Below are 20432 nucleotides of genomic sequence, written 5' to 3' on the forward strand. Positions count from 1 at the left end.
TTCTGCTTCATTGAGTCAGGATCCACTTCGAGGACCAATTACCCAAAATGAAGCTGCCACTGCCATGGATGAGGTGGAAAGAGCTATGGAACAAGCTCAAGATGATGAAGTTAACTTAGAAGATTTGGTGAAACAAATAAACCTTGAGCAGAAACAGATATATGACGAAGTCACAGAACAGATTGAACATGGATTCAGTCATGAGAAAAGAGAGTGCTCATGTACATCATTTAAGCCTGTCCGACTGTACCTGAGTGGCGAAGCGGGAACTGGAAAAAGTTTTCTGATTAAAGCAATTGCAACTTATCTGCAGAAAAGGACTGAATCACCGCTGTCTTGTGTTGTTACCGCTCCAACTGGGCTGGCAGCACATAACATTAAAGGGATTACTTTACATCATTTACTGATGCTGCCAGTGGAGCATGATAACAAATTGGAGTATCACAAGCTATCTGGAGATGCGTGTTCTGAAGTTTCGAGAGTACTGAAGAAAATTAAACTTCTTATCATTGATGAAGTAAGCATGGTGTCAAATATAATGCTTGCTTTTGTGCATTTGAGAATGCAAGAAATTCTTAGAACAGACTATGATGTCTTATTTGGAGGAAAACATATTATTGTTTTTGGAGATCTTCTGCAGTTGACTCCAGTAAAAGGACAACCTGTGTTCAAAATGCTCACGCATGAAGATACCAGGAAGTGCTTAGGAAGCATTGGAAACGTTAATATATGGTTAAACTTCAAATATGCAGAACTGCTTCAAAATATGCGGCAGGCAAAGGATGAAGATTATGAAAATATTTTACAAGATGTAAGGATCGGAAAAGTAAGTCAGCAAGAAAAAGAAGCTTTACATGGACGATTAATTTCAAATTTGTACGCAAATGAAAACATTCTTCCAGAGAACATTTTTAAGAAAATTAACGAGAAGAAATCTGGCATATGTTTGATGCCAACTCTGAAAGAATGTTCCATGTTCAACAACAAAATGTTACAGTTAGAAAATGAAGAGATAGTGAAACTGGAAGCTACAGATAAAATAGAGCATATTAGAGCAACAATTATTTTGTCTGAAAATTTGAAATCAAAATTGGATTCATTAGAGAAGACTATATCTAAAACTGCTGGTTTTGAAAAGACTCTGAATGTGTGTTTGAATTGTCGTGTCATTTTAGGAAGGAATTTAAATGTTGAAAGAGGTCTGGTAAATGGAGCAATGGGTCATGTTGTTGGTTTTGTGAATTACAAAAATAGAGATGGAATTAAATTTTAAAAATTAAATTTGATGGCATTGATGAAATAGAACAAATTTGTCGTTGTTCAGCTAGATTTTTGCTCGTGAAAGACTTATATGTTCGCCGAAAACAGTTTCCTATTTGTTTGGCATATGCGGTGACAATTCATAAGTCTCAAGGTTTAAGTGTAGATAGCGCTTTGGTGAACATTGGAAGTTCTGTGTTTAAAGAGGGTATGGCATATGTGGCATTATCACGAGTCAGAACTTTATCAGGATTGTACTTGATTGAGTGGGATGAAACAAAGATTTGTGCAGATCTAGATTGTGTTAAAGAATACAATAGGTTAAGAAGAGAGTATGCTCCACATTTGCCTCAATATCCTCTGATTGAAAAACGTGTGGTAGGCCGAAAAAGAAGAAATGAGAGTAATTGCAGTGAGGTATCAGCAAAAGGGCATAACGTAGATAAAAGTGTAATTGTAAAGAGAAACAAAAAGGATTCTGTTGAAGATGTTGTTGGATTTCAGTTTGAAAACAGTTCTGGTGTCAACTACTATGCTAATGTAGTAGTTAATGTTGTTTTTTTTCTTCAAAATTTACAAAAACAGATTGTCGAAAATCGGGAACAAACATTGTGCTGTTTATTGAATTCTGTGTTAGAGAAATGTAGTAGTGATAGAGCAAAAATAGAAAGTGTTTCAGAAATTAGAAATCTTCTAGACATATGTTCAGGTCAAAATCAATTTTCACAGAATATTCAGCAGGATTGTCAGGAATTTTAATGTATATGTTTGATGTATTGCAAGATGAAGGAGTAGATATAAAAAAACTTTTTAACCTTTCTTATCAATGGCAACATAACTGTGATAACTGTGCTTTATCAAGTACTACTAGAATAGACTCTGAAAGATTTATATATTTGACTTTACCAGACTGCAAATCAGTGCCTTTTAATAATCTAGTTAAAGCAGCGGATCACAATATGGTGTGTACACAATGTAAGTCTGCAATGCTGTCCACATTATTTCTACAAAATTATGGTCACTATGTCATTTTAATGTTCCAACGATGTAGACCTGATGGAACTAAATTGACAACTTCTATTAAAAATTTCGTGGCTTCTCAGTTATCGATATCAGGAAGAACCTTTACAACTGTAGCTATTATTTTTCATGATGGTCCTTCTACAACATAAGGGCATTACATATGCTATTTAAAAACTTCTAAAGGTTGGACCCAATGTAACGACACTCATTTGACTTTCAAACAACGTTTGCCTTTTGGCTTTATAAATTCATACCTAGTGTTTTTACAGCCAAAATTTAGTTAAAGGTAATTGGCCTATGAAGACGGGAGGAGTACTCATATATATTCATACATCTGACACTATTTGGCCAAATGCAGAGGTGTAAGAATGAGTAAACAGTTATGACTGAAAAAAAGGAGTATATGAAAATATTGAAAATATTTCAGATGTTCTTAGAGCTTTTCTTGTAGAAAGTCGATGAAAAGGATTTTTAAGTGAACAGCAAAGTACTTTGCAACGAGAAAAGGACCTCCATGATACAGTATTTGGCCTCAAGGAAAAGTAAGTCAATCAAAGATTAGCGTACATTTGCCATTTTTTCAGTATCTAAGGTTTTTTTAAAAACACAATCTTTTAGATTGTGTTTTTTTTTCCCGCTGTGATATGATGAGTAATTTGAACTCACTGTTTTAAGTGAAATTCAATATATTCTGAGAACATCAAAAATAAACTATGTAACATGTTGTTGAAGTTATTCTATAGTTTGGATTGTGTAAATTAAATTGTATTCCCATTCTCTGACACTCACTTTCTTTTTTCCATCCTCTTTCACCTCTTTTTACTCACTTATAAAGTCTTTCTATCACTCTCTGTAACCCCCCGTTCCTTTACTCCACTACTTTGACAACCCCTCATTCTCATTTCAACTGTCTGCATGCCCTCTCTCCCTTGCATAACTTTTCAGCTTTCAGTCTCTCTGCTTTACTTCTCTTTTCCGTATTTTCCTCTTTTGCTCTTTTAGTAATTCCTGTTTACTCACTCAGCAGTATTATTGTACTCTATCACTATAAATCACCCACTCTCCCTAGCTTATCTTTGTTTGCTCCTTACTTTTGACCTCTTCTCTCTATTTTTCGTTCACTACTTCTATGTGCTCAGTGCCTCACTCTACTTGTGTTATTTTCACTTGTGTTTATCTACCTTCTATCACTTCTTTTACAACAACTTCACTGCTCCTCTCTCATCGTTCTTCATCCCATTTCTTTTACTCTGGTTCCGTTACTATCCCTCATTTCCTTTCTTTCAATTTCCTTCTCTTTACTTTCATCACCAAATTATTTTCTCTCAGTACCACTGTTTTAGTCGTCTTCTCCTCTCTTTCCTTCTTTTTGCTCACTTACTCATTTTCTTTTCTCACTCATTGTACTCCACCTCACTCAGTTTTTCTCTTAGTGTGTCTACCTTATGACTTCCTCAGTCCATTTCCCTCAACCGTTGTATATTATCCTGTCTCCCTTCATCCTTTCACTCTATGACTGTTCTTCACTTACTCTCAGTTATCTTCTATTCCTCATTCTTCTAAATGCATCCTTAATTAGACTGTTTTCTGTCTCAGTCATTATCTTTTTACTTACTTCTGTTTCCTGATTTAGTTTTGCTAACTCACATTGTTTTAGTATCTTTCTTACCTTCAGTTCATTTCTCTGTTCTTCTCTCTCTTTTTGTCAGTGAATCTATATGCCTTACTCTTTGTAATTTGCTCTCCTTCTATTTCTTTTTCTCTCTTTTTGTCCTTCTTCCTTACTTTATTTCCCTTTCTGTGTCCTTCACTCTAACTTTATTTCTAAATAGAGTGTTATGATTTTTAACCTCTTCATTTGTATCTTTTAATTTAAAATACATAATTTAATATTTATAACTTATTTTTTCTTCTCTCTTTCACAGATACAAACTGTAGTAAAAAAATTAAAGTTACATTTATTATATGGTAAGTATGACTAAAAAAATGTAGTTTGTCATCACCCTTTGCTTTAAGGTCACTAACATTTTCTCAATCTACCTCACTCCTGTGTCTTTACTCTGCTTCTCTCACTTTTTCTTATTCTACATGTTTACTCCCCTTTCCCTATTTACCCTCTCATATTCAACTTCTTTTGATCCCTATTCTTTACTTCACTTACCCTCTGTTCCCTTCCTTTGCTTTTTCACTCATTCTCTTTTTCTTAATTATTTACCTTACTCCTACACATACACCTCATCCCCCTCCCAACACATACACACACCTGTAACATACACCCCACACACACACACCACACACACACCTCATACACACAAAAAACCTCCCACACACACTCCTCAAAAACACACACACATTCCATACACACACATACATCGAACACATATACACCCCACACTCATACACTTCTCACACATATTTCACACACCCTCACCTCCACCCACACCGAAACACTCCACACAACCACACCCACAGACACACCTTACACACCCACACTCCGACCTACACCCACTGACTCCCTGTAAGTCACACACACTGCATTACTTATCTTTTTTTGCTGTTTTACTCAAGCCCATTCAGGTACTGTTTCCTTTACTCTCTTTGTCCTCTCTCTTTGTCACTCCCTATGTGTTATCCTAATTCAATTTTTCTCCCTCTTTCACCCCTCTTTACTTATACTACCTGGTCTTTTCTCATTTTCCCTCATCGTTCTTCATTTATTGTGGTTCCGCCACTACCCTTTATTCTCCATTTTTTACTGTCTTTTCTTTTTCTTTTAACAGCCAATCACAGTCTCACACTATCTCTACTTTAGTGTTCTTCCTCTCTCTTCCTTTCTTTCGCTCCTTTAGTCATTTTACTTTTTTCACTTTCATCCAATTACACCTTCTCTATTTTTTACTATGTAATAAACAATCCCTCTGTGGTCATCTTGTAGCTCTTTTTCTCTTAACATAACTCTCTTTGTGTCCTTTCCTCATGCTAACTGCTTCATTAATTATTTTTTTTCTTTTTTGAGGGGGGGGGCACGCCCCGGTACGCGTACCCTAAGGACAAAAAATTGACAGAGATCCTTTAAAAATATAGGTTTAATTTAATAAATGTGAGGTAGCTCTGAAAATAACTTTTTTTTTAATTCTTTTTGTTGTTTTATATTTTTTTTATTGCCTTTCTGAACATTTTGTTTTTTTTTTGTATTTTTGAACAATTTTATATTTTTTTAGGGAAGAAACAAAAAACTGGGAATTAACAGTGGCTCGACAGGAGCAAAAAAAAAAAAAAAAAGCTACTGCTTTCTTTTCTTGCTGCAGTGGTGTTCGTCTACAGCTTCATTAATGAGGGAAATACTTAGTTGCCCGTAGCAGAGGTTCTTTCCACAAAAAATGCAGACCATCTTTATTTCACCAAAATTTTTTGGGGATGTTTGGTATCATTTGGCGTCCTTCTGGTGCTGCAACCGAAAATTCACCTGTGGAGGTGCTGGCCTGAGGATCTCTGTTCTTCTGAAGCATGTCCTGTACCTCAGCCTGTGCCAAATTGTTAGGATGCCACCTCTCCATGTGGCGGAGCATTGTATAATTCCCAAAGGAATACTTTTTATTTGGGTTGCCCCTGGAGAGGACTTTGTCGCAAATCAAACAGGTGACATGTGGGGCATTCACTTTTTTTTGCCCAGCAGGGATGGAGAAGTACTTCCATATAAAATGCACTTTCACATGCTTTTCCCTAGGTTCTTCCCGCAAGAATCTCCTAGGCTGTTCCTCCTCATCATCTTCTTCCTCTTCTTCTTCAACTCCTGGAAGTATCTGGGGTGGTGGACCTTCCTTACATATATTTAAATATTAAAACATTACTCACTAATATTTATTTTTCAAAAAGACACACATTCACTGGATGGTGTCATCAGTGATGTCATGAGTGATGTCACTGACCATGTCATGAGTGATGTAATATGTGACGTCATCAGCAGTGCATTGCACGCGCAAGTTATAGTGAGTCCAACTAACTATAACGTGGGAATTTCAATGGTTTTATGCGAGTAAAATTTCCAGCTAACTATAACTGGTGTAAAACCTATGGTTTTTTCAGTGAATTTAATAGGTTTTTTAAATGCTAATTCCTAACTATAACTGGTGTGAAACCTATGTTTTTTTCAGTGAATATATATATATATATATATATATATATATATATATATATTCACTGAAAAAAACATAGGTTTCATGAATGTTATAGTTAGCTGGACATTTCACTCATACAAAACCATAGAAATTCCTCCGTTATAGTTAGTTGTGTTAACTATAACTCGCGCGCCCGCAATGCACTGCTGATGATGTCACATATTACATAATTCATGACATGATCAGTGGCATCACAGATGACATCACTGATGACACCTCAAATGACATCACTGATGACATCATCCAGTGAATGTGGTTTTGTTTGAAATTTAAATATCTATTATATATATATACCAATCTGTATTGAATATTGAGTGGATATATAAGTTTCTGGATGGAGGATTTAGTAACTGTCTGACTGTTTGTTTAAGTGAGTAATTAAATGTGTCTCACTAAATATATGGGTTAGTAACCAAACTATGTGAATGTGTGTATCACTGTCTCTGTTGTTGTATATCCTGCTGCATCAATTGGGCACTAACTACATGAGTGTCTATATTAGTTATTGAATAGTTGGCTGAGTATTTGTAAGGGAGACTGACTGTATCTGTGGTTGGGTGGGGGAGTTGTAACTCTATGCATAGATGTGTGAGTGCCTGATCGTCTAGGCATATGGGTTTAGGAGTGTTTATGGAAACAGTTGTTTGGGTGTCTGAGTGCGTTTATTTGTGTGTTGGTGGTGGTGGTGGTGGGGGTGCACCAGCTGCAGCTACTACTGAAGCCATTTCTCTGCTCACAAATAGCTCTTGCTTTCTCAAAGAAGAAAGTAAGAATGAGGAAAAAAGGAGGGGGCTTTCATCATTTGGAGAAAAAAAAGTTGAGAACCAATAAAAAGTGTTATTTTTAGGTCACATGTCCCGACGCGATTACGCTACGCGCCCCGGCGCGCTTACGTTTTGCACTCCGGGTCGCGCCACGGAGCGCTTCCGGGTGCGTTTACGCAGCGCGCCGAAAGAACGCATCACGCGGTTACGCGATACGTCACGCTTACGCGGGGCGTCACGATGTTGTTTTCGTTTGCGGCAATTGCGCTAACAGGACGCTCCCTGGTACGCGCCCCGGGGCGCGCCGTAACATTGCGCTTACCCGTGCGTTCACCGGTACGCGCCCTGGGAGCGCCCCCGGGTTACAAATAAAAAAAATATATATAAATATTTTTTTACATATTTATACAATATAAAATTCGTTTTAAAATGTTTCATTTTCTATACCTATTAAGATTTGCTATTAAAAAACCATTGAAATTCACTGAAAAAACCATAGGTTTCACACCAGTTATAGTTAGGAATTAGCATTTAAAAAACCTATTAAATTCACTGAAAAAACCATAGGTTTTACACCAGTTATAGTTAGCTGGAAATTTTACTCGCATAAAACCATTGAAATTCCCACGTTATAGTTAGTTGGACTCACTATAACTTGCGCATGCAATGCACTGCTGATGACGTCACATATTACATCACTCATGACATGGTCAGTGACATCACTCGTGACATCACTGATGACACCATCCTTGTGACAGAGTGATAGACCTCCTTTCACTGAAATGTAACCCTTGAAACACATATTCAAAAATAAAAAGTAACATTTTCAAAAAAATGGAGATACCCATACCAGTTACTACAACCAATTGAATAATTCCACCATCTATATACACATGCACTCATTCACCAACAGTTCTATATAGTCACTCATACATATACTCACTCATCATATGTAGTGATACACCTATACATCCTGTTACACACCGACAGTCATCCAAAAGTTACTCACACACATAGTCACACATGCAAATAAACTATTGAACATCCATTTATTTGCATATACAGCTATACACACACTACCACTTTACTTCTAAGGAAACTTACACATACTAACTCTCTTAAACAATCACTTATAGAAACACATACTAATTTAAAGTGGAACTCTTACAATTCCTCACTCTCACATATACTCACTTATATACATCAATACTCACATATACTAGATTAAAACATATGTAGTTACTGATAAAGACACTACTGAGACAGTCATTCACTCACTAACACACACATTTACACACTCATCCACCCCTACAGTCCTGCACATATGCTGTCTTCAAAACAGATACAAAGAGAGTCAGTCATTCATGCATCTATGTGCTAAGTAATACCCCCACCAAACCATACAAACACTCATACTGACACTAAGAAAAACATCTAATAACCTATATACATACACATGTACCTACTCACCAACCCATGCAGCCACTTATACACAAAGTGAAACACTAATACATATATTTAAATATTAAAACATTACTCACTAATATTTATTTTTCAAAAAGACACACATTCACTGGATGGTGTCATCAGTGATGTCATGAGTGATGTCACTGACCATGTCATGAGTGATGTAATATGTGACGTCATCAGCAGTGCATTGCACGCGCAAGTTATAGTGAGTCCAACTAACTATAACGTGGGAATTTCAATGGTTTTATGCGAGTAAAATTTCCAGCTAACTATAACTGGTGTAAAACCTATGGTTTTTTCAGTGAATTTAATAGGTTTTTTAAATGCTAATTCCTAACTATAACTGGTGTGAAACCTATGTTTTTTTCAGTGAATATATATATATATATATATATATATATATATATATATTCACTGAAAAAAACATAGGTTTCATGAATGTTATAGTTAGCTGGACATTTCACTCATACAAAACCATAGAAATTCCTCCGTTATAGTTAGTTGTGTTAACTATAACTCGCGCGCCCGCAATGCACTGCTGATGATGTCACATATTACATAATTCATGACATGATCAGTGGCATCACAGATGACATCACTGATGACACCTCAAATGACATCACTGATGACATCATCCAGTGAATGTGGTTTTGTTTGAAATTTAAATATCTATTATATATATATACCAATCTGTATTGAATATTGAGTGGATATATAAGTTTCTGGATGGAGGATTTAGTAACTGTCTGACTGTTTGTTTAAGTGAGTAATTAAATGTGTCTCACTAAATATATGGGTTAGTAACCAAACTATGTGAATGTGTGTATCACTGTCTCTGTTGTTGTTTATCCTGCTGCATCAATTGGGCACTAACTACATGAGTGTCTATATTAGTTATTGAATAGTTGGCTGAGTATTTGTAAGGGAGACTGACTGTATCTGTGGTTGGGTGGGGGAGTTGTAACTCTATGCATAGATGTGTGAGTGCCTGATCGTCTAGGCATATGGGTTTAGGAGTGTTTATGGAAACAGTTGTTTGGGTGTCTGAGTGCGTTTATTTGTGTGTTGGTAAGTGAGTATATGTGTCAGTAGTATATCTCCAATAAAGTAGAAAAATAAAAGGCATTGTATCTGAGAGTTGGTGTATATAAATAAGTATACGTAAGTGTCAGCGATTGTTAGAGTAACTGTATGAATGAGTGTATAATTGTAATAGTGACTTTTTACCATAGTAACTATGATTTACTATGCGTATGTATAAATCAGGTGTTGTGTGTATAACTGTGTAGGTAAATAAATGTAGGTGTGATTGATTTTTTCATAAGTGAGTAGCATCACTGCATAACCGACTAGTATGACTGCTGATGTGTCAATGTCTATATAGGTATATGAGTACATTTGATAGTATTACCATTGATCAGTGACTGCATGTATTAGTGATTCTGTGGGTGAATGGACAGTTGTGTGTGTAGACTTAGGAATCAGTGAGTGCGTATGTAGTAACTGGTATGTGTGTGTCAATGCTTTCAAATATGGTACTCTGTATTTTACAGTGCGTGATCAAAGGTTATACTAGTGTGTGATGAGGTGTATGAGATTGTCGTGTGGATGATGTCATCAGTGATGTAATCAGTGATGTCATTTGAGATGTCATCAGTGATGTCACTGACCATGTTATGAATTATGTAATATGTGACATCATCACCAGTGGATTGCAGGTGTGAGAGTTACAATTAGTACAACTAACTATGACAGAGGAATTTCAATGTTTTCGTATGAGTGAAATGTCCAGCTAACTATAACATTCCTGAAACCTATGTTGTTTCAGTGAATTTCAAAGGTTTTTTTAAATGCTAATTCCTAACTATAACGTCTCTGAAACCTATGTTTTTTTCAGTGAATTTCAAAGGATTTTTAAATGCTAATTTCTAACTATGACGTCTCTGAAACCTATGATTTTTTCTGTGAATTTCAAAGGTTTTTTAAATACTAATTTTTAAGTGCAGTTGTAGTTCTACCTATTTTTTTGTACTGAATTTCTACAGTTTTTTAACTGTTTATTTATAAATATTTTATTTAACAACATTATATATTTTCAGAAAATTGCACACAGAAAAAATTAAAACTGAAATATTTTTTATTATTTTAAAAAAATATATATTTATATAATTTTCTTTTTTTTTAAATTCCCAATTTTTTGGGGGGAGTTGCGCACCCAAAGCGTACCTACCGCAGGAGGTCCGCGTATTCTAGCTGCCATTTTGTTAAAGTTGTGATGGATCTGCGTATGGTGAGCGACAAGTGCGTGTTTTTTTCAGTTACGTCATATACATACAATGTTACTTGTGTGCGCGACCGGTATGCGTCCGGTCTGCGACTCCTGCTTCCGCGCATTCGCGACACATGCGTATTACAGTAAGCGACACTTGTGCGGTGGCGGGACCCACGTGATGTCATGCTGGGTGTGCGACTCCCGTGAAATTATTTATGTTCTAAAATGATATGTACATGGCTTTAATGTACATATTAAGGCAAAAGATTATCTAAGGTATTCATGAAAATAATATATTTCTATTTGTAATAAACTTACATATATTTTTGTGAAGTTGCGTCGGGTGCACGCCTCGTGTAACTATTGAAGGACCCCACCCATTTTAGTTATTCTGTTTGGAGCAGTTGATGAGAGACATCTCTTCTTCTTCCAGAGCTGGTTTTCGAATATTTGTTTTTAAAAAAAAAAATTGCATCTGAGAAATGGTATCTGGTTCGCAAGCCCTCATCATTCTTCAGATGAAGATCCACCCAAGCAGAGGCCTGAATCAGTGGTTTGGACATTTTTCACGTTTCCTGCCGGAGAAAAAAAGGTCAACGCAAGAAAAGTCACATGCTTGCTGTGTGACAGGGTTCTGTCGCAAGACAGTGACAAGAAATACTCCTGTGGAACAGCGAGTATGTATAAACATCTGAGGACCATTCACCTGAAGAATCTGACATGCGAAGAAATGAGGTGTGCAGCAAAAAATCCACCACCGGGCATTGCTAGCACCTCCGGAGCGTTCACTTCAGCACTACGAGTAGACATTTGCCCAGAATTTGCTTTTCTGCAGCAGCACTGCACTAAGTGCAAAACCATCATCTGTTATGGTGAACAGTCAATGGACACTATTTGTGCAGCTCAACAGAACCACAAATGAAATTTCTTTTTATTATTTTGTTTTTCGAATGATGTTGAATTCCAAAAGCTAACTGTTTAATTATTTCCTTTTTTGTTCATTTTTTAAAAAACGCCAAAAAAGTACAAAATTGTTTAAAAAAATACAAAACAAATAGAAAACAAAAAACTGAAGAAAAAAAAAAGTTCAGAACTACCTTATCTGGTTTAAAAAAAGAACTAATTGCATGGTAATGTCTGGAAGTTTAGTTGAATGTATGTGTAGAGCATGATTGACTGAAAGAATGCATTAGTACTGTATGGTAAATTTATAGGGGCAGATCTATGAGGAAGTGCTGCAGCGTGACACTGCAAGCCCTTTAGCTGCACAGCATTGCGGCACTTCTGAAGCACAGGGATGTGACATATTTATATGAATATGTCACAATTCTGTGCTCCCTCTGTGCACACAAACTGCAGCCATGCAGTGATGCAGGCACCCTTGCACCATGGTGCAAGGATATCTGTGTCGTGGGGAGATTGTTTTTGTGCAGGAAGGGACTACTTCATGAACAAAAACAATGACTAAAGGCATTTTCCTCCTTCAATGTGTGCTGTAGAATGCAGCATGCATTGAAAGAGGAACAAACGAGGAGAAATGAAAACATTTCTCCTTGTTGTGCCTCGCTTCACCACCTCTAGGGTGACGCACAATTCACAGGTATCTACAGATTTACACTTTCCTGTAAGTCTTGAGATGGGTTATTCCATGGGTGTTGTGTGGGAACAGACACAACACCACCCATGGAACGCCCCTTGAATGCAAAGTGCTGCATTTGAATGGGTCGTGTTTTCAAGGAGAGGAAAAGCCACGCAGGGTGGCTTTTTCTCTCCTTGTAAATATGGAGTCCCCAGCGCCATCACTACATTACAAAAAGTGAAGTACTGGTGTCGCAGGGGGCTTGCAAATCTGCCCCATAAGTGCTTAGGTATTGGCAGAGTGATACAATTAGAACATAGTGCTGGATGACTGATTGACGAACTGCATGAGACTGACAGGAGGTATCTTAGGCTGCATGAGTACTACTTCAGTATTTAGAGGAGTGTACGAATAGTATGTATCTGCTCAGAGGTTTGTAGGGATTGTGCACAGAATATTGTACGATTACTTGTGTTGGTGCCTAGGTCATTCTATAAGAACATCACTAGTAACTAGAATGATGACAGTGCTGAAAATAGAGTGCTCAGTTAATTTATAAGTGCCTAGGTATTGTCTCAATGCCTGAGTCATTCTGCAAGTGCATAGACAGTGACTGGGAGTGGACACAGACTCACAGTGTGATTCCAGACAAGCATGACTATTACCTGGACTTTTGCTGGACTGACTCAGTAGTCTGCAAGGGGTTAAGGGACCGCATATATTGTGCACATTTGACTGTACCACTGGTTGTCTCAATGCCGGGGTCATTCTGCAAGTGCATAGACAGTGACGGGGTTCCTAGAGTGCTAGTAGTTGACAGCAGGATACGCTTATAAGCACTTATGTTTCAGCAGAGTCATTAAATAAAGACATGCTTCTGTCAGGATGATTGTAGGAGTGGACAGAGCTGCGTTAGAGCCATAGAACAGGTCCGAAGATCGGCTTTAGAGCCAGAGACCAGGTCAGCAGACCTGCTCTAAAGCCAGAGAACCAGGTCAGCAGAGCTGCTTTAGAGCCATAGAACCAGGTCAGCAGAGCTGCTTTAGAGCCAGAGAACCAGGTCAGCAGAGCTGCTGTAGAGCCAGAGAAACCAGGTCAGTAGAGCTGCTTTAGCGTGAGAGAACCAGGTCAGCAGAGCTGCTTTATCGGGAGAGAACAAGGTCAGCAGAGCTGCTTTAGAGCCAAGGGACCAGGTCAGCAGAGCTGCTCTAGAGCCAGAGAACCAGGTCAGCAGAACTGCTTTAGAGCCATAGAACCGGGTCAGTGGAGCTGCTTTGGAGCCAGAGAACCAGGTCAGCAGAGCTGCCTTAGAGCCTAAGAACCAGATCAGCAGAGCTGCTCTAGAGCCAGAGAACCAGGTCAGCAGAGTTGCTGTAGAGCCAGAGAAACCAGGTCAGTAGAGCTGCTTTAGAGGGAGAGAGCCAGGTCAGCAGAGCTGCTCTAGAGGGAGGGAATCAGGTCAGCAGAGCTGCTCTAGAGCCAGAAAACCATGTCAGCAGAACTGCTTTAGAGCCATAGAACCGGGTCAGCAGAGCTGCTTTAGAGCCAGAAAACCAGGTCAGCAGAGCTGTTGTACAGCCAGAGAACCTGATCAGCAATTCTGCTCCATAGCCTAAGAACTAGGTCAGCAGAGCTGCTTTAGAGCAAGAGAACCAGGTCAGCATACCTGCTGTAGAGCCAGAGAAACCAGGTCAGCAGAGCTGCTTGAGAGGGAGAGAACCAGGTCAGCACAACTGCTTTAGAGCCAGAGAACCAGGACAGTGGAGCTGCTTTAGCTGACACTGACTGACTGACACAGACTGATTCACAGTGACACTGATTGACTGACACTGACTGACTGACACTGACTGACACTGATTGACTGACACTGACTGACTGACACTGATTGACTGACTGACTGACACTGACTGACTGACACTGACTGACACTGATTGACTGACACTGACTGACTGACTGACACTAACTGACTGACAATGACACTGACAGAGTGACACTGACTGACTACTCTCTACTACTCTACTACTCACTCTCTACTTCTCTAAAATTCTCTACTACTCACTCTCTACTACTACTCTCTACTACTGTCTCTCTACTATTCACTCTCTACTACTCACTCTCTACTACTCTTTCTCCACTACTCTCTACTACTACTCTCTACGACTCACTCTCTACTACTCTCTACTACTACCTCTACTACTCTCCACTACTCTCTACCACTCACTCTCAACTACTTTACTATTCACTCTCTACTAATCTCTACTACTCTCTCTCTACTACTCTCTACTACTCTTTCTCCACTACGCTCTACTACTACTCTCTACGACTCACTCTCTACTACTCTCTACTACTACCTCTACTACTCTCTACCACCCACTCTCTACTACTTTACTATTCACTCTCTACTAATCTCTACTACTATCTCTCTACTACTCACTCTCTACTACTCACTCTACTACTCTCTACTACTCTCTCTCTACTACTCACTCTCTACTATTCACTCTCTACTACTCACTCTCTACTACTCACTCTCTACTACTCGCTCTCTACTACTCTCTACTACTCACTCTCTACTACTCGCTCTCTACTACTCGCTCTCTACTACTCACTCTCTACTACTCACTCTCTACTACTCTATCTACTACTCACTCTCTACTACGCTCTACGACTCACTCTACTACTCTCTACCACTCACTCTCTACTACTCTACAACTCACTCTCTACTACTCTACAGCTCACTCTCTACTACTCTCTACTACTCTCTCTCTACTACTCACACTCTACTACTCACTCTACCACTCTCAACTACGCACTCTCTACTACTCTCTCTCTACTACTCTCTACTACTCACTATCCAATACTCACTCTCTACTACTCTCTACTGCTCACTCTCCACTACTCACTCTCTACTACTCGCTCTCTACTACTCTCTATGACTCACTCTACTACTCACTCTCTACTACTTGCTCTCTACTACTCACTCTCTACTACTGTCTACTACTCACTCTACTAATCACTCTCTACTACTTTCTACTACTCACTCTCTACTACTCCACTACTCTCTACTACTCACTCTATACACCTCACTCTCTACTATTCTACTACTCTCTCTCTGCTACTCACTCTATACTACTCTCTACTACTCACTCTCTACTACTCTCTCTTTACGACTCTCTCTCTACTACTCTCTACTACTCTCTACTCCTCACTCTACTCCTCACTCTACTCCCCACTCTACTACTCACTCTCTACTACTCTCTACTACTCACTCTCTACTACTCTCTCTCTGCTACTCTCTACTACTCACTCTACTACTCACTCTCTAATACTCTCTACTACTCTCCCTGGTACTCACTCTCTACTACTCACTAATACTCACTCTCTACTACTCACTCCACTACCCACTCTCTACTACTCTCTACTACTCACTCTCTACTACTCACTATCTACTACTCTCTACTACTCACTCTCTACTACTCACTCTACTACTCTCTACACTCGCTCTCTGCTACTATCTCTTCTACTCTACTACTCTCTACTACTCACTCTCTACTCTCTATTATTCACTCTCTACTCTCTACCTCTCTACCTCTCTCTACCTCTCTCTTTACTACTCTCTACCTCTCTAACTCTACACCTCTACCTCTACACCTCTAGCCTCTCTACCTCTCTCTACACGCACACATATGCACATATATATATGCATATATATGCATTTATATACATGTATATATATATACATACATATATAAAATGCATATCTATATAAATACAAATATAAATGCATGCAGACATATACATATATGCATACATATGCATGTTATGTACATGAAAGTTTGAAAAACACTAATAAAAGCAAAGCTAAAAAACCACCTAATTACAAACAGAATTGCTTTAACCTAAACGAGGGTGAGACCTATTGCATTTTCAATGCTTGTTTACTTTGGTTCCATCAAGAGGGCATTCAGATGTGTCACACATTTGCCATTAATTCTGAATGTTAGCACTCTAGTTGCTCATAGGATCACTGTAGTAAAGATAATGCGCACCAGGGAAGTCTGCTGCTGATATTCAAAGCGCATGTTTCAGTCTGCATGTTAGAATTTTTTAATGAAATAGAAGAGGATTTGAGAGGTCAAAACGTGCCCTAATTTTTCTTTCTGCAGCACTAATCATAATTTCCATGGCAAAATGAAGCCCCTCATTTTGTTCCTTTGAAAATTAAATGTTTTAAGTGTTACCACTTTATTCTAATCAAGATGCCTTCAGGTGTTCCATACTTTTCTCATAAGTAAGACTGTTAGCGCTCTAGTTGTTCTTGTGAACACTCTGGGACATTTTGTCATTGGGCTGTACTTGGGCTACATCTGGGTGATATTTGTGCTACATTTAGGCTCTTTGACTATGATGGCCATCTTGGGAGACTTATTTGTTATGAAGTTTCCTATTTTCCTCATTTACTACAGTCTCCTCAGTAGGAAATACTTTCAGTGTTTTTATTTTGATTCCATCAAGAAGGCATTCAGATGTGTCACACATTTGCCATATATTCTGAATGTTAGCACTCTAGTTGCTCATTAGGTCACTGTAGTAAAGCTACTGCTCACCAGGGAAGTCTGCTGCTGGCATTAAAAGTACATGTTTCAGTCTGCATGTCAGAATCTTTTTTTAATTTCAAAGTATTTTATTGATTTATACTGTACATTTGCTAAATATCTACAGGATACAATAAAATAGAAGAGGATTTGAGAAGTCACTAAAAATGTGCCCTAATTTTTCTTTCTGCAGCACTAATCATACTTTCTATGGCCCAATGAGCCCCCTCATTTTGTTCATCTTTAAATTAAATGTTTTACAAGTTACCACTTTATTCTAATTAGGATGGCTTCAGGTGTGCTATACGTTTGTCATAAGTAAGGCTGTTGGCACTCTAGGGGCCAGATGTAGGTAGGCGAATACCGGTCGGTAACGGCCCAAAATCGGTAAAATCGGCCGTTACCGACCGGTATTGAGAAAATGAGATGTAGGTGACAAAAAAGTACCGAATCGGAAAATATGAATCGGTAAAATACTGATTCTGTATTTACCGAATACATATTTACCGAATCGGTATTTACCGATACCTTATTTACCGAGTCCTTATTCACCGAATCGGTAAATAAGAAATCGGAAGAAATGCCCATCGAGATGTAGGAAAGGATAAAAATACCGAATTCAATGAAATTCAGTATTTAAGAGTCGGTATTTACCATGGACTGAAAGCAGGTGGTAACCATGTGCAGGCTATAAAAAGGGCCCAAAATGCAACAGGGTTGCAAAAATGGCGGCACTCTATGTGATTGCGAGGAGCGAAGGCTACAGGCTGCAGGTCTGAGGGTATGGATAAGGGAGGAGCAGGTGTACAGGCAGAGGATCACTCTGTTCCAATTGACTGAGCCTGAGATACTTCAGAGGTACAGGCTGCACCCCAGAACCATCATGGACTTAATAAGGGACCTCCACCCATACCTGGATCACCCAACACCCAGGGCCCACGCCATCCCACCCCATGTAGCTTACACCTGCTCGCCTCTGGGAGCTACCAGAGTGTGATAGCTGCAGTAGGTGGTGTATCCCAGAGGTGTCTGTCCCGTTTTTTCAGGAAGTTTGTGGATGCCATGACGCAGAGAATGGGACATTACATCCGGCTCCCTGACTCACCTGCGGAACTTGCCAAAACAAAAACTGACTTTTATGGACTGGCACACTTCCCGCATGTGATAGGCTGCATAGATGGCACCCACATTCCCCTATTCCCACCTGCAGCCACCGAACACATCTACAGAAACCGTAAGTCAACGCACTCCATCAATGTGCAGGTGATATGCAATGCAGGCAACATCATCACCAACATAGTGGCCAAATTTCCTGGGAGCACGCACAACTCCTACATTTTCCAGAACAGCGGAATATACACACGGCTAGTTGCTGGAGATTTCGGAGATGGGTATCTGCTAGGTAAATAAGTGTAACACACCCTGTAATGAATGGCAGATGAATGTGTAATGTGATTGTAACTCATGTACCTCTCATTCCCTCCCAGGTGATAGTGCATATGCCCTGCGATCCTTTGTGCTCACACCGTACCTCAACCCAACTAACAGAGCCAAAAGGTGCTACAATGTGGCACACAGGTCAACTCGCAACGTAGTGGAGCGAACATTTGGTCTCCTCAAGAGCAGGTTCCGCTGCCTCCACAAGAGTGGAGGTGCTCGACAGTACACCCCCATCCTGTGTTGCAAGATAATAGTGACTTGTGCCATTTTGCACAATCTTGCCACCAAGGAAGGCACAGAGGTGGAGATGACACATCACTAGAACATTGATGATGACCAAGAACATGCAGAGCCCCAGGCAACAGGACCAGCAGCAATAGATGGTAGATTGAGACGGACAGAAATTACACGTCGATATTTCTAGGTAATGTATGACACATAGCCAGGTATAGTGCTTGACAAGTGTAGTTTAATATTCACTACATCATCATTGTCACATCGGAAAAGGCATCATACATCAAAGTCTATGTCTCTGGCTGCTCCTGCTGGATGTATGACGTTACAACGCATTCTTTTACAACGCCTACCTTTACATCGCAAGTTTTACAACGCATACCATTACAACGCATAATGCTTTTGGGCGCTGGATAGTGAATAGTTTAATTTACTATTCCAACTCCAGTCCCCGTGGACACTAGGGAAGGTTATTGGATAGTATATTGACCTATTCCCTATCCTAGACCGCCCCCAAGCGCTATGCGTTGTAATAGTTTGCGTTGTAAAAGTTGCATCGTAATGGTAGTGCGTTGTAAAAGTTTCGTTGTAAAGGATGTTTCCCCTCTTGCTCAGTTGCCGTCACTGTGTGCAGTTGTGTCAATCTGCAGCATAGGTCAGTGTTTACGTCCACGCACTACATTGCGCGATTGTTGTGCCTGGCTTTCAGATTCTCTGCTGGGGCCTGACTCAGCATGGCTGCACCTGCCGCTCCTGCGCACCTCCGGTACAGGTGTGCTGGAGCCACTCCTGCTGGTTGACCCCTCTGTCTCCTCCACACCCGTGTCACCAGCATTGCCTGTGTTTGTGTTGAGCATCTGCTCCATCGCAGAGGTCACTCTTCCCATGCCCCGTGTCAAGTCTGTGCAGCAGTGCACAATTGCATCCTGCATGGATATAGAGCGTCGGCACAGTAGTGACGTACTTGAAGCAAATCTGCTCATTGCCTTGGTTTGCTGGCGCATATACTGCCGATCCCTGCCACGCTGTAGATGATCCCTCTCCAACTTATCCGACAGTACACCCATGTATGTGGAGATGTCTGTTATCCCCTTTGATATTGCCTCCAAACTAGATGCTATGTGGCCTATACCCTTGTCCATGTTGGTCATTTTATTGTTCATGCAGCGAACCTGCCTATGCATTGCTAACATTGCTTTGGCCTGCAGGCGCTGTACTTTGACCATTGTGCCCTCCAGGCCACTGAAGACACTCTCCCCTTCCTGCCCCTCCCCACCCTCACGTGCCCTCCTGCCAAGAACACTGGTGCGCGCAGCGCCTGCTGCAATCTGTGGTCTAGCCTTGTCAGCCACAGGTGCATTTGTTTGAGGTACAACATCCTCATCCTCCGAATCAGAGGTTTGCAGGATCCTCTGAGGGGGCTCCTCATGCCTACTTGCCCCTCCCTGCATGGACACCTTGGACATTGCTATGGGTGTACGCGGTGTGCTTGACAATTCAGGAGATCCAAACAACAAAGGGGATAGTGGGACAGGTGTTGTGGGTCGCTCTGGTGATGAGGCTTCCTGGGTGGTATCGTTGCCTCCAACTACAGCGCTGTGACCTGGTTTTTTCTTCTCT

The sequence above is a fragment of the Lissotriton helveticus genome, chromosome 10 (genome assembly GCF_964261635.1).
Source record: "Lissotriton helveticus chromosome 10, aLisHel1.1, whole genome shotgun sequence".
In the NCBI taxonomy this organism is placed as follows: domain Eukaryota; kingdom Metazoa; phylum Chordata; class Amphibia; order Caudata; family Salamandridae; genus Lissotriton; species Lissotriton helveticus.